Source organism: Phyllobates terribilis, unplaced genomic scaffold (genome assembly GCF_046119375.1).
Source record: "Phyllobates terribilis strain yellow unplaced genomic scaffold, ASM4611937v1 Scaffold_499__1_contigs__length_1316695, whole genome shotgun sequence".
Classification (NCBI taxonomy): domain Eukaryota; kingdom Metazoa; phylum Chordata; class Amphibia; order Anura; family Dendrobatidae; genus Phyllobates; species Phyllobates terribilis.
The window spans coordinates 142270-156354 of NW_027363259.1; the positions used below are offsets into that span (position 1 = coordinate 142270).

The 14085-nt window shown below is 46.6% G+C and overlaps 8 non-coding genes across 8 annotated transcripts; all 8 read left to right on the forward strand.

Moving 5' to 3' along the window:
* The first annotated feature begins 896 nt into the window (after positions 1–896).
* On the forward strand, positions 897–1087 carry LOC141230464 (U2 spliceosomal RNA). Its single transcript, XR_012296925.1, has one exon. It is a non-coding gene; the product is annotated as a U2 spliceosomal RNA (small nuclear RNA).
* A 1115-nt stretch (positions 1088–2202) lies between these two features.
* LOC141230770 (U2 spliceosomal RNA) lies at positions 2203–2393 on the forward strand. The gene has a single exon (XR_012297223.1). It is a non-coding gene; the product is annotated as a U2 spliceosomal RNA (small nuclear RNA).
* A 2338-nt stretch (positions 2394–4731) lies between these two features.
* LOC141230466 (U2 spliceosomal RNA) lies at positions 4732–4922 on the forward strand. The gene has a single exon (XR_012296927.1). It is a non-coding gene; the product is annotated as a U2 spliceosomal RNA (small nuclear RNA).
* A 1115-nt stretch (positions 4923–6037) lies between these two features.
* On the forward strand, positions 6038–6228 carry LOC141230467 (U2 spliceosomal RNA). Its single transcript, XR_012296928.1, has one exon. It is a non-coding gene; the product is annotated as a U2 spliceosomal RNA (small nuclear RNA).
* Positions 6229–7343: 1115 nt separating this feature from the next.
* LOC141230468 (U2 spliceosomal RNA) lies at positions 7344–7534 on the forward strand. The gene has a single exon (XR_012296929.1). It is a non-coding gene; the product is annotated as a U2 spliceosomal RNA (small nuclear RNA).
* Positions 7535–8649: 1115 nt separating this feature from the next.
* Positions 8650–8840, forward strand: LOC141230469 (U2 spliceosomal RNA). The gene has a single exon (XR_012296930.1). It is a non-coding gene; the product is annotated as a U2 spliceosomal RNA (small nuclear RNA).
* A 1115-nt stretch (positions 8841–9955) lies between these two features.
* LOC141230470 (U2 spliceosomal RNA) lies at positions 9956–10146 on the forward strand. The gene has a single exon (XR_012296931.1). It is a non-coding gene; the product is annotated as a U2 spliceosomal RNA (small nuclear RNA).
* Positions 10147–11261: 1115 nt separating this feature from the next.
* Positions 11262–11452, forward strand: LOC141230471 (U2 spliceosomal RNA). The gene has a single exon (XR_012296932.1). It is a non-coding gene; the product is annotated as a U2 spliceosomal RNA (small nuclear RNA).
* Positions 11453–14085: the final 2633 nt, after the last annotated feature.

The window sequence follows — 14085 nt, forward strand, 5'->3', positions numbered from 1 at the left end:
TCTAGCTCTCCCTTTTTACTTCCTTTTGGATAAACAGACATATTAGGCAAGCATTTTGGAGCTTTCACCTAAATAACTACAGGTGGTGAGATAAGCTGCACAATATAATTGACCTTTCAGTATATTGTTGCACACACACCATCTATTTAGCAAATGCCCTTGTTATCAACAGCAGCCTTTTAAACTCACCTGAGCTAACAGGTATGTGCGCTGGTTACTCTGCTGCGCTTAAAATTTCTTTTTTGGTTTGCTACAATGCCTTTTCTGAAACGTTGTCTCCTTCTGCTGGAACACTGACTTCTTTCATTTAATGCCTGCAGACTATAAAAGAGAACCCAACCCAAAAAGTTTGGTTGATTAGTCTGTGGCATTCTGTTAAACTGTTGCTTATGGCGGTCTCTGTGAGCTTCTCAGCGACATTCAGCCAGCCAGGTATCCTGCCTGCAGTAGATGGAATGTGGCAATGGAACGCTGGCTGCGCGTGTCATAATAGGCTCTGAGCCTTTATATACCTGTGCACAGCAGCAGGCACCTTCAGTCTGCTGCTGGACAGCCAGCAGCAGCAGCAGCAGGAGAGGTATGTAATCAGGAGCCCTCCTGCTAAGGGTAGACAGCTGCTCGTTGCACCCCACCCCCCGCCTTAATTGGTTCTCCTCCCTTCCAACGGTGTTGAGGCGGGTGGGAACAGCAGGGGGTGAAGGTGCTGTGTTTAAAGAGGTGGAGTTATGCAGATCTAAAACGCGTGGATTGCAGCAGCAGCAAGCCGAAAAGTGCAGGCATGTAAGGGATCTAGAGGTTGACAACATGTCTTCTTAACGGGAGTCCAGGAGCTCATCTCCACAAATGGACTTTTCAGGATCCTTGGGTGGCTCCGTAGTTTGAAACCAATTCTGGTTATCGCTTCTCGGCCTTTTGGCTAAGATCAAGTGTAGTATCTGTTCTTATCAGTTTAATATCTGATACGTCCCCTATCTGGGGACCATATATTAAATGGATTTTTAGAACAGGGAGATGGAAAAAGAGCTTGCTCTGTCCACTCCACGCATTGACCTGGTATTGCAGTATCTCCAGGACCGGTGCACCCCTTCTTTAATGCAGTTTCTAAAATCAGAAAGAATTGAATTCAATGTTTTTTGTTCATTTTGCTTGTTTGTCGGATTTTGGGATGGACTCTTTGGCTTTGCTTTTCTTCTCCTCATTGGATTTTTCATGTTCAAAGTTGCAGAAGCCAGATTACAAGCTCATTTTGGTTCAACTTCAGCAACTGTGCATTGCATTGCCATGTAATGTGATGCAATGCTATCTTTCTAGCTCTCCCTTTTTACTTCCTTTTGGATAAACAGACATATTAGGCAAGCATTTTGGAGCTTTCACCTAAATAACTACAGGTGGTGAGATAAGCTGCACAATATAATTGACCTTTCAGTATATTGTTGCACACACACCATCTATTTAGCAAATGCCCTTGTTATCAACAGCAGCCTTTTAAACTCACCTGAGCTAACAGGTATGTGCGCTGGTTACTCTGCTGCGCTTAAAATTTCTTTTTTGGTTTGCTACAATGCCTTTTCTGAAACGTTGTCTCCTTCTGCTGGAACACTGACTTCTTTCATTTAATGCCTGTAGACTATAAAAGAGAACCCAACCCAAAAAGTTTGGTTGATTAGTCTGTGGCATTCTGTTAAACTGTTGCTTATGGCGGTCTCTGTGAGCTTCTCAGCGACATTCAGCCAGCCAGGTATCCTGCCTGCAGTAGATGGAATGTGGCAATGGAACGCTGGCTGCGCGTGTCATAATAGGCTCTGAGCCTTTATATACCTGTGCACAGCAGCAGCCACCTTCAGTCTGCTGCTGGACAGCCAGCAGCAGCAGCAGCAGGAGAGGTATGTAATCAGGAGCCCTCCTGCTAAGGGTAGACAGCTGCTCGTTCCACCCCACCCCCCGCCTTAATTGGTTCTCCTCCCTTCCAACGGTGTTGAGGCGGGTGGGAACAGCAGGGGGTGAAGGTGCTGTGTTTAAAGAGGTGGAGTTATGCAGATCTAAAACGCGTGGATTGCAGCAGCAGCAAGCCGAAAAGTGCAGGCATGTAAGGGATCTAGAGGTTGACAACATGTCTTCTTAACGGGAGTCCAGGAGCTCATCTCCACAAATGGACTTTTCAGGATCCTTGGGTGGCTCCGTAGTTTGAAACCAATTCTGGTTATCGCTTCTCGGCCTTTTGGCTAAGATCAAGTGTAGTATCTGTTCTTATCAGTTTAATATCTGATACGTCCCCTATCTGGGGACCATATATTAAATGGATTTTTAGAACAGGGAGATGGAAAAAGAGCTTGCTCTGTCCACTCCACGCATTGACCTGGTATTGCAGTATCTCCAGGATCGGTGCACCCCTTCTTTAATGCAGTTTCTAAAATCAGAAAGAATTGAATTCAATGTTTTTTGTTCATTTTGCTTGTTTGTCGGATTTTGGGATGGACTCTTTGGCTTTGCTTTTCTTCTCCTCATTGGATTTTTCATGTTCAAAGTTGCAGAAGCCAGATTACAAGCTCATTTTGGTTCAACTTCAGCAACTGTGCATTGCATTGCCATGTAATGTGATGCAATGCTATTGTAGCACCCTGAGGATTCGGCTGCTACAGGGGTATTGCACCTCAACCCAGAGGTGTGATATTCCATTCCCGGGTAAGGATGGAGTATGGAACTGAGCTCGGTAGGCTGCATGCACTACACACATCCCATTTCCGGGGAACAGGCCGACGGTACTCCCACTTAGAAATGTGCAGGTACGACCGAGTCTGTTCCTGGCTGGAGTGGGAGGGGAGTGGTACATCCCATGTAGTGTAGGGGCAGATAGGGGGAGCAGCCTGGGTAAAGATAGGAGCTCATTGGGTGCTGGTCACCTGAGCTCACACATAGAGGGTGTATATAAGGTGGGCACCAAGAAAGAACAGGGTCAGATGCAGAGAACAAGTCAGTTGGAGACAGCAAGACAGCTGCAGAGGAGCAGACAGCAAGCAGAGAGGAAGTCAGCCTGCAGCAAGGGAGAAAAGAGAGAGACCCAGAGGAACAGAAGAGAGGACTCTAAGATCCCAACTAAAATCCCCGGGTGAAGAGTCGGCATCAGGGTACCGGAACCCAAGCTGGTGGGGGTAAAAACATTCCCCAGCCAGAGACCGGAGACCGTGGGCAGCGTTTGCCACGGTCACCCACCACATCCACCCCGAAGGCACACCACATGAAGGGTCAGGGAACCCAGGGCCAAGGGTGTCCCAACAGAAGGCCCGAGGGAGCTGGACCTAGGTGGATCACTGGTGGGGACGGCCAGAGAACGGGACAGAAGGAGAGCTCAGGGCCACGCTCCGGACTTGTTTGGGGGTTGGCTGGATCCAGGACCTGGTGGACGCAGCACGGCTCGGGTGGTCACTCGAAGCTGGAGTGACCAGTACAACATCTGCAGTAAGTAAACACCCTTAACTGCACAACCCGACTCTGTCTTCACTGCCGTCTGCACTGCACCACCACAACCCTCATCCTCTGCACCTGTCCCCTCTGAGGCTATACCCCTCCCGTTGGGGGTTATACCATCACAAGCTGCACCTACACCATCAGCCTCAGCGGACCCTGCTGCAGCGGCGGCCATAGTGACCGCAATACAACGGGTGGCGTAGTCGACATTAAGAACTTATTAACATCTGTAGGACTGCCACATACAACTGAATTTGACACCCTGGGCACGGACCGGGTCATAGCCACTCGGAGACTACAACCCCCATCTGATCCGGCTCCGGATATTCCCATAAAGAATATGGCCCAGGGGGCGCGTCACTATCTTTCTAGCTCTCCCTTTTTACTTCCTTTTGGATAAACAGACATATTAGGCAAGCATTTTGGAGCTTTCACCTAAATAACTACAGGTGGTGAGATAAGCTGCACAATATAATTGACCTTTCAGTATATTGTTGCACACACACCATCTATTTAGCAAATGCCCTTGTTATCAACAGCAGCCTTTTAAACTCACCTGAGCTAACAGGTATGTGCGCTGGTTACTCTGCTGCGCTTAAAATTTCTTTTTTGGTTTGCTACAATGCCTTTTCTGAAACGTTGTCTCCTTCTGCTGGAACACTGACTTCTTTCATTTAATGCCTGCAGACTATAAAAGAGAACCCAACCCAAAAAGTTTGGTTGATTAGTCTGTGGCATTCTGTTAAACTGTTGCTTATGGCGGTCTCTGTGAGCTTCTCAGCGACATTCAGCCAGCCAGGTATCCTGCCTGCAGTAGATGGAATGTGGCAATGGAACGCTGGCTGCGCGTGTCATAATAGGCTCTGAGCCTTTATATACCTGTGCACAGCAGCAGCCACCTTCAGTCTGCTGCTGGACAGCCAGCAGCAGCAGCAGCAGCAGGAGAGGTATGTAATCAGGAGCCCTCCTGCTAAGGGTAGACAGCTGCTCGTTCCACCCCACCCCCCGCCTTAATTGGTTCTCCTCCCTTCCAACGGTGTTGAGGTGGGTGGGAACAGCAGGGGGTGAAGGTGCTGTGTTTAAAGAGTTGGAGTTATGCAGATCTAAAACGCGTGGATTGCAGCAGCAGCAAGCCGAAAAGTGCAGGCATGTAAGGGATCTAGAGGTTGACAACATGTCTTCTTAACGGGAGTCCAGGAGCTCATCTCCACAAATGGACTTTTCAGGATCCTTGGGTGGCTCCGTAGTTTGAAACCAATTCTGGTTATCGCTTCTCGGCCTTTTGGCTAAGATCAAGTGTAGTATCTGTTCTTATCAGTTTAATATCTGATACGTCCCCTATCTGGGGACCATATATTAAATGGATTTTTAGAACAGGGAGATGGAAAAAGAGCTTGCTCTGTCCACTCCACGCATTGACCTGGTATTGCAGTATCTCCAGGACCGGTGCACCCCTTCTTTAATGCAGTTTCTAAAATCAGAAAGAATTGAATTCAATGTTTTTTGTTCATTTTGCTTGTTTGTCGGATTTTGGGATGGACTCTTTGGCTTTGCTTTTCTTCTCCTCATTGGATTTTTCATGTTCAAAGTTGCAGAAGCCAGATTACAAGCTCATTTTGGTTCAACTTCAGCAACTGTGCATTGCATTGCCATGTAATGTGATGCAATGCTATCTTTCTAGCTCTCCCTTTTTACTTCCTTTTGGATAAACAGACATATTAGGCAAGCATTTTGGAGCTTTCACCTAAATAACTACAGGTGGTGAGATAAGCTGCACAATATAATTGACCTTTCAGTATATTGTTGCACACACACCATCTATTTAGCAAATGCCCTTGTTATCAACAGCAGCCTTTTAAACTCACCTGAGCTAACAGGTATGTGCGCTGGTTACTCTGCTGCGCTTAAAATTTCTTTTTTGGTTTGCTACAATGCCTTTTCTGAAACGTTGTCTCCTTCTGCTGGAACACTGACTTCTTTCATTTAATGCCTGCAGACTATAAAAGAGAACCCAACCCAAAAAGTTTGGTTGATTAGTCTGTGGCATTCTGTTAAACTGTTGCTTATGGCGGTCTCTGTGAGCTTCTCAGCGACATTCAGCCAGCCAGGTATCCTGCCTGCAGTAGATGGAATGTGGCAATGGAACGCTGGCTGCGCGTGTCATAATAGGCTCTGAGCCTTTATATACCTGTGCACAGCAGCAGCCACCTTCAGTCTGCTGCTGGACAGCCAGCAGCAGCAGCAGCAGGAGAGGTATGTAATCAGGAGCCCTCCTGCTAAGGGTAGACAGCTGCTCGTTCCACCCCACCCCCCGCCTTAATTGGTTCTCCTCCCTTCCAACGGTGTTGAGGCGGGTGGGAACAGCAGGGGGTGAAGGTGCTGTGTTTAAAGAGGTGGAGTTATGCAGATCTAAAACGCGTGGATTGCAGCAGCAGCAAGCCGAAAAGTGCAGGCATGTAAGGGATCTAGAGGTTGACAACATGTCTTCTTAACGGGAGTCCAGGAGCTCATCTCCACAAATGGACTTTTCAGGATCCTTGGGTGGCTCCGTAGTTTGAAACCAATTCTGGTTATCGCTTCTCGGCCTTTTGGCTAAGATCAAGTGTAGTATCTGTTCTTATCAGTTTAATATCTGATACGTCCCCTATCTGGGGACCATATATTAAATGGATTTTTAGAACAGGGAGATGGAAAAAGAGCTTGCTCTGTCCACTCCACGCATTGACCTGGTATTGCAGTATCTCCAGGACCGGTGCACCCCTTCTTTAATGCAGTTTCTAAAATCAGAAAGAATTAAATTCAATGTTTTTTGTTCATTTTGCTTGTTTGTCGGATTTTGGGATGGACTCTTTGGCTTTGCTTTTCTTCTCCTCATTGGATTTTTCATGTTCAAAGTTGCAGAAGCCAGATTACAAGCTCATTTTGGTTCAACTTCAGCAACTGTGCATTGCATTGCCATGTAATGTGATGCAATGCTATCTTTCTAGCTCTCCCTTTTTACTTCCTTTTGGATAAACAGACATATTAGGCAAGCATTTTGGAGCTTTCACCTAAATAACTACAGGTGGTGAGATAAGCTGCACAATATAATTGACCTTTCAGTATATTGTTGCACACACACCATCTATTTAGCAAATGCCCTTGTTATCAACAGCAGCCTTTTAAACTCACCTGAGCTAACAGGTATGTGCGCTGGTTACTCTGCTGCGCTTAAAATTTCTTTTTTGGTTTGCTACAATGCCTTTTCTGAAACGTTGTCTCCTTCTGCTGGAACACTGACTTCTTTCATTTAATGCCTGCAGACTATAAAAGAGAACCCAACCCAAAAAGTTTGGTTGATTAGTCTGTGGCATTCTGTTAAACTGTTGCTTATGGCGGTCTCTGTGAGCTTCTCAGCGACATTCAGCCAGCCAGGTATCCTGCCTGCAGTAGATGGAATGTGGCAATGGAACGCTGGCTGCGCGTGTCATAATAGGCTCTGAGCCTTTATATACCTGTGCACAGCAGCAGCCACCTTCAGTCTGCTGCTGGACAGCCAGCAGCAGCAGCAGCAGGAGAGGTATGTAATCAGGAGCCCTCCTGCTAAGGGTAGACAGCTGCTCGTTCCACCCCACCCCCCGCCTTAATTGGTTCTCCTCCCTTCCAACGGTGTTGAGGCGGGTGGGAACAGCAGGGGGTGAAGGTGCTGTGTTTAAAGAGGTGGAGTTATGCAGATCTAAAACGCGTGGATTGCAGCAGCAGCAAGCCGAAAAGTGCAGGCATGTAAGGGATCTAGAGGTTGACAACATGTCTTCTTAACGGGAGTCCAGGAGCTCATCTCCACAAATGGACTTTTCAGGATCCTTGGGTGGCTCCGTAGTTTGAAACCAATTCTGGTTATCGCTTCTCGGCCTTTTGGCTAAGATCAAGTGTAGTATCTGTTCTTATCAGTTTAATATCTGATACGTCCCCTATCTGGGGACCATATATTAAATGGATTTTTAGAACAGGGAGATGGAAAAAGAGCTTGCTCTGTCCACTCCACGCATTGACCTGGTATTGCAGTATCTCCAGGACCGGTGCACCCCTTCTTTAATGCAGTTTCTAAAATCAGAAAGAATTGAATTCAATGCTTTTTGTTCATTTTGCTTGTTTGTCGGATTTTGGGATGGACTCTTTGGCTTTGCTTTTCTTCTCCTCATTGGATTTTTCATGTTAAAAGTTGCAGAAGCCAGATGACAAGCTCATTTTTGTTCAACTTCAGCAACTGTGCATTGCATTGCCATGTAATGTGATGCAATGCTATCTTTCTAGCTCTCCCTTTTTACTTCCTTTTGGATAAACAGACATATTAGGCAAGCATTTTGGAGCTTTCACCTAAATAACTACAGGTGGTGAGATAAGCTGCACAATATAATTGACCTTTCAGTATATTGTTGCACACACACCATCTATTTAGCAAATGCCCTTGTTATCAACAGCAGCCTTTTAAACTCACCTGAGCTAACAGGTATGTGCGCTGGTTACTCTGCTGTGCTTAAAATTTCTTTTTTGGTTTGCTACAATGCCTTTTCTGAAACGTTGTCTCCTTCTGCTGGAACACTGACTTCTTTCATTTAATGCCTGCAGACTATAAAAGAGAACCCAACCCAAAAAGTTTGGTTGATTAGTCTGTGGCATTCTGTTAAACTGTTGCTTATGGCGGTCTCTGTGAGCTTCTCAGCGACATTCAGCCAGCCAGGTATCCTGCCTGCAGTAGATGGAATGTGGCAATGGAACGCTGGCTGCGCGTGTCATAATAGGCTCTGAGCCTTTATATACCTGTGCACAGCAGCAGCCACCTTCAGTCTGCTGCTGGACAGCCAGCAGCAGCAGCAGCAGGAGAGGTATGTAATCAGGAGCCCTCCTGCTAAGGGTAGACAGCTGCTCGTTCCACCCCACCCCCCGCCTTAATTGGTTCTCCTCCCTTCCAACGGTGTTGAGGCGGGTGGGAACAGCAGGGGGTGAAGGTGCTGTGTTTAAAGAGGTGGAGTTATGCAGATCTAAAACGCGTGGATTGCAGCAGCAGCAAGCCGAAAAGTGCAGGCATGTAAGGGATCTAGAGGTTGACAACATGTCTTCTTAACGGGAGTCCAGGAGCTCATCTCCACAAATGGACTTTTCAGGATCCTTGGGTGGCTCCGTAGTTTGAAACCAATTCTGGTTATCGCTTCTCGGCCTTTTGGCTAAGATCAAGTGTAGTATCTGTTCTTATCAGTTTAATATCTGATACGTCCCCTATCTGGGGACCATATATTAAATGGATTTTTAGAACAGGGAGATGGAAAAAGAGCTTGCTCTGTCCACTCCACGCATTGACCTGGTATTGCAGTATCTCCAGGACCGGTGCACCCCTTCTTTAATGCAGTTTCTAAAATCAGAAAGAATTGAATTCAATGTTTTTTGTTCATTTTGCTTGTTTGTCGGATTTTGGGATGGACTCTTTGGCTTTGCTTTTCTTCTCCTCATTGGATTTTTCATGTTCAAAGTTGCAGAAGCCAGATTACAAGCTCATTTTGGTTCAACTTCAGCAACTGTGCATTGCATTGCCATGTAATGTGATGCAATGCTATCTTTCTAGCTCTCCCTTTTTACTTCCTTTTGGATAAACAGACATATTAGGCAAGCATTTTGGAGCTTTCACCTAAATAACTACAGGTGGTGAGATAAGCTGCACAATATAATTGACCTTTCAGTATATTGTTGCACACACACCATCTATTTAGCAAATGCCCTTGTTATCAACAGCAGCCTTTTAAACTCACCTGAGCTAACAGGTATGTGCGCTGGTTACTCTGCTGCGCTTAAAATTTCTTTTTTGGTTTGCTACAATGCCTTTTCTGAAACGTTGTCTCCTTCTGCTGGAACACTGACTTCTTTCATTTAATGCCTGCAGACTATAAAAGAGAACCCAACCCAAAAAGTTTGGTTGATTAGTCTGTGGCATTCTGTTAAACTGTTGCTTATGGCGGTCTCTGTGAGCTTCTCAGCGACATTCAGCCAGCCAGGTATCCTGCCTGCAGTAGATGGAATGTGGCAATGGAACGCTGGCTGCGCGTGTCATAATAGGCTCTGAGCCTTTATATACCTGTGCACAGCAGCAGCCACCTTCAGTCTGCTGCTGGACAGCCAGCAGCAGCAGCAGCAGGAGAGGTATGTAATCAGGAGCCCTCCTGCTAAGGGTAGACAGCTGCTCGTTCCACCCCACCCCCCGCCTTAATTGGTTCTCCTCTCTTCCAACGGTGTTGAGGCGGGTGGGAAAAGCAGGGGGTGAAGGTGCTGTGTTTAAAGAGGTGGAGTTATGCAGATCTAAAACGCGTGGATTGCAGCAGCAGCAAGCCGAAAAGTGCAGGCATGTAAGGGATCTAGAGGTTGACAACATGTCTTCTTAACGGGAGTCCAGGAGCTCATCTCCACAAATGGACTTTTCAGGATCCTTGGGTGGCTCCGTAGTTTGAAACCAATTCTGGTTATCGCTTCTCGGCCTTTTGGCTAAGATCAAGTGTAGTATCTGTTCTTATCAGTTTAATATCTGATACGTCCCCTATCTGGGGACCATATATTAAATGGATTTTTAGAACAGGGAGATGGAAAAAGAGCTTGCTCTGTCCACTCCACGCATTGACCTGGTATTGCAGTATCTCCAGGACCGGTGCACCCCTTCTTTAATGCAGTTTCTAAAATCAGAAAGAATTAAATTCAATGTTTTTTGTTCATTTTGCTTGTTTGTCGGATTTTGGGATGGACTCTTTGGCTTTGCTTTTCTTCTCCTCATTGGATTTTTCATGTTCAAAGTTGCAGAAGCCAGATTACAAGCTCATTTTGGTTCAACTTCAGCAACTGTGCATTGCATTGCCATGTAATGTGATGCAATGCTATCTTTCTAGCTCTCCCTTTTTACTTCCTTTTGGATAAACAGACATATTAGGCAAGCATTTTGGAGCTTTCACCTAAATAACTACAGGTGGTGAGATAAGCTGCACAATATAATTGACCTTTCAGTATATTGTTGCACACACACCATCTATTTAGCAAATGCCCTTGTTATCAACAGCAGCCTTTTAAACTCACCTGAGCTAACAGGTATGTGCGCTGGTTACTCTGCTGCGCTTAAAATTTCTTTTTTGGTTTGCTACAATGCCTTTTCTGAAACGTTGTCTCCTTCTGCTGGAACACTGACTTCTTTCATTTAATGCCTGCAGACTATAAAAGAGAACCCAACCCAAAAAGTTTGTTTGATTAGTCTGTGGCATTCTGTTAAACTGTTGCTTATGGCGGTCTCTGTGAGCTTCTCAGCGACATTCAGCCAGCCAGGTATCCTGCCTGCAGTAGATGGAATGTGGCAATGGAACGCTGGCTGCGCGTGTCATAATAGGCTCTGAGCCTTTATATACCTGTGCACAGCAGCAGCCACCTTCAGTCTGCTGCTGGACAGCCAGCAGCAGCAGCAGCAGGAGAGGTATGTAATCAGGAGCCCTCCTGCTAAGGGTAGACAGCTGCTCGTTCCACCCCACCCCCCGCCTTAATTGGTTCTCCTCCCTTCCAACGGTGTTGAGGCGGGTGGGAACAGCAGGGGGTGAAGGTGCTGTGTTTAAAGAGGTGGAGTTATGCAGATCTAAAACGCGTGGATTGCAGCAGCAGCAAGCCGAAAAGTGCAGGCATGTAAGGGATCTAGAGGTTGACAACATGTCTTCTTAACGGGAGTCCAGGAGCTCATCTCCACAAATGGACTTTTCAGGATCCTTGGGTGGCTCCGTAGTTTGAAACCAATTCTGGTTATCGCTTCTCGGCCTTTTGGCTAAGATCAAGTGTAGTATCTGTTCTTATCAGTTTAATATCTGATACGTCCCCTATCTGGGGACCATATATTAAATGGATTTTTAGAACAGGGAGATGGAAAAAGAGCTTGCTCTGTCCACTCCACGCATTGACCTGGTATTGCAGTATCTCCAGGACCGGTGCACCCCTTCTTTAATGCAGTTTCTAAAATCAGAAAGAATTGAATTCAATGTTTTTTGTTCATTTTGCTTGTTTGTCGGATTTTGGGATGGACTCTTTGGCTTTGCTTTTCTTCTCCTCATTGGATTTTTCATGTTCAAAGTTGCAGAAGCCAGATTACAAGCTCATTTTGGTTCAACTTCAGCAACTGTGCATTGCATTGCCATGTAATGTGATGCAATGCTATCTTTCTAGCTCTCCCTTTTTACTTCCTTTTGGATAAACAGACATATTAGGCAAGCATTTTGGAGCTTTCACCTAAATAACTACAGGTGGTGAGATAAGCTGCACAATATAATTGACCTTTCAGTATATTGTTGCACACACACCATCTATTTAGCAAATGCCCTTGTTATCAACAGCAGCCTTTTAAACTCACCTGAGCTAACAGGTATGTGCGCTGGTTACTCTGCTGCGCTTAAAATTTCTTTTTTGGTTTGCTACAATGCCTTTTCTGAAACGTTGTCTCCTTCTGCTGGAACACTGACTTCTTTCATTTAATGCCTGCAGACTATAAAAGAGAACCCAACCCAAAAAGTTTGGTTGATTAGTCTGTGGCATTCTGTTAAACTGTTGCTTATGGCGGTCTCTGTGAGCTTCTCAGCGACATTCAGCCAGCCAGGTATCCTGCCTGCAGTAGATGGAATGTGGCAATGGAACGCTGGCTGCGCGTGTCATAATAGGCTCTGAGCCTTTATATACCTGTGCACAGCAGCAGCCACCTTCAGTCTGCTGCTGGACAGCCAGCAGCAGCAGCAGCAGGAGAGGTATGTAATCAGGAGCCCTCCTGCTAAGGGTAGACAGCTGCTCGTTCCACCCCACCCCCCGCCTTAATTGGTTCTCCTCCCTTCCAACGGTGTTGAGGCGGGTGGGAACAGCAGGGGGTGAAGGTGCTGTGTTTAAAGAGGTGGAGTTATGCAGATCTAAAACGCGTGGATTGCAGCAGCAGCAAGCCGAAAAGTGCAGGCATGTAAGGGATCTAGAGGTTGACAACATGTCTTCTTAACGGGAGTCCAGGAGCTCATCTCCACAAATGGACTTTTCAGGATCCTTGGGTGGCTCCGTAGTTTGAAACCAATTCTGGTTATCGCTTCTCGGCCTTTTGGCTCAGACCTAGTGTTTGGACAAGAGGTTCCTTGTGTACTAGCCCTCGGCCTTCCAGCATCGCCACTTCGGTGGCTTAAGCTGGATGCTGCTATAGGGGGAGAGTGAGGAGGAAACGAGAAGGCGATTCCTGAAGCGACCATGGGTGTCAAGCTTCGCTTTGCTGGGACCGGGGATCCCCGGGTCAAGAATGCTTTCCGTATCGAGGTCTCTGAGGAGAAGAAGGACCATTTCTCGTTGTCATACCTGGTCAACGCCATTTTCTATGAAATCCTGAAGATCCAGAAGTCGGAGATCATCTGTTTGCAGGAGTTCAGAAGGGAGCATAGGTACGTCTTGGTGCTTTCTTCTATGGCGGCTTGCCAAAACCTTTTCAAAACTCTTCAAGTCCTTTCAGAGCACCCTCAGCTGGATGGACTTATCTTCACTGTACTCTACTCTAAGGGGGATATCCCGGTGGTAGTATTCATGCACAACCCCTTTATCTCCCGGGATGATATCACTGCATTCCTGAGAAGACACTGCATTTTTGTGCAATTCTCCCATAAAATCTTAAATGGAGAAGGGCTGTGGACTGGGAAGTATAAATACTTTGTGAGGTTTGGGATAGACCCTCATGGTCCTGGAGGTATTCACTATCCTCCCCTGAACTTTACAATTGGAAGAGACTCTGGATATCTGTTTTTTCCCGAGGCGCCATTGTTCTGCAGGAGATGCAACATGTTCGGGCATATCCAGGATTTCTGCAAACAATTGCCAAACTGTAGAAAGTGCAACAAGTACGGTCATCTGGCGAAGGATTGTTCCAACCCGGTGGTATGTGATGCCTGCGGGGAGGAAGGACATGTGATTCGGGATTGTAAGGCTAAAGTCAAGCCTAGGTCCTTCTCCGAAGTGACCAAAGGTAAGCCTACTGTCCCTGATGTTACCCCACAGGTGACTACTGCAGAGATCAATGAGGAGACGGAGCCCCCTGAGGTTGAAGATCTGGTGGGTGAGGCCCAGACCCTGTTGGACCCTCCAGCCCCTGCTGGGCCAAGTATGGAGATCTCCGAGTTGGATGTGGACCTCCCTCATCAGTCCGAAATATGTGGTGAGGGTGACATGGATGTGTCTCTTGCTCGAACCCCTGCATTGTCCTGGGGTGCTACAGACGAAGAGGTGGCCAGGGATGGTGGCCAAGGAGACTTTACTTCTGGGAGGTCTTTTGATGATGATGATACTCCTGAACTGGCCAATAAAAAACCCAGACGAGAGTACTCACCTGCCAGCGGAGGGTGCGACAGTCCTGCAAGTGACCGCATTTACCCGCAGGATGTCTTCTCCCCTGATGCTCCTTACCTTGGCATTCCTGAGAGCATCAACACCTTTGGGGTGCTTTCCCAGTCTGATGATAATGGATGAGTATGGTGTGATCAACATTGAGTCATGTATTTCTTTTCTTTAATTAATGTCTTGCCAATCTGGTTGGGATGTAGTGTCCCTAAATGTAAGGCAGAT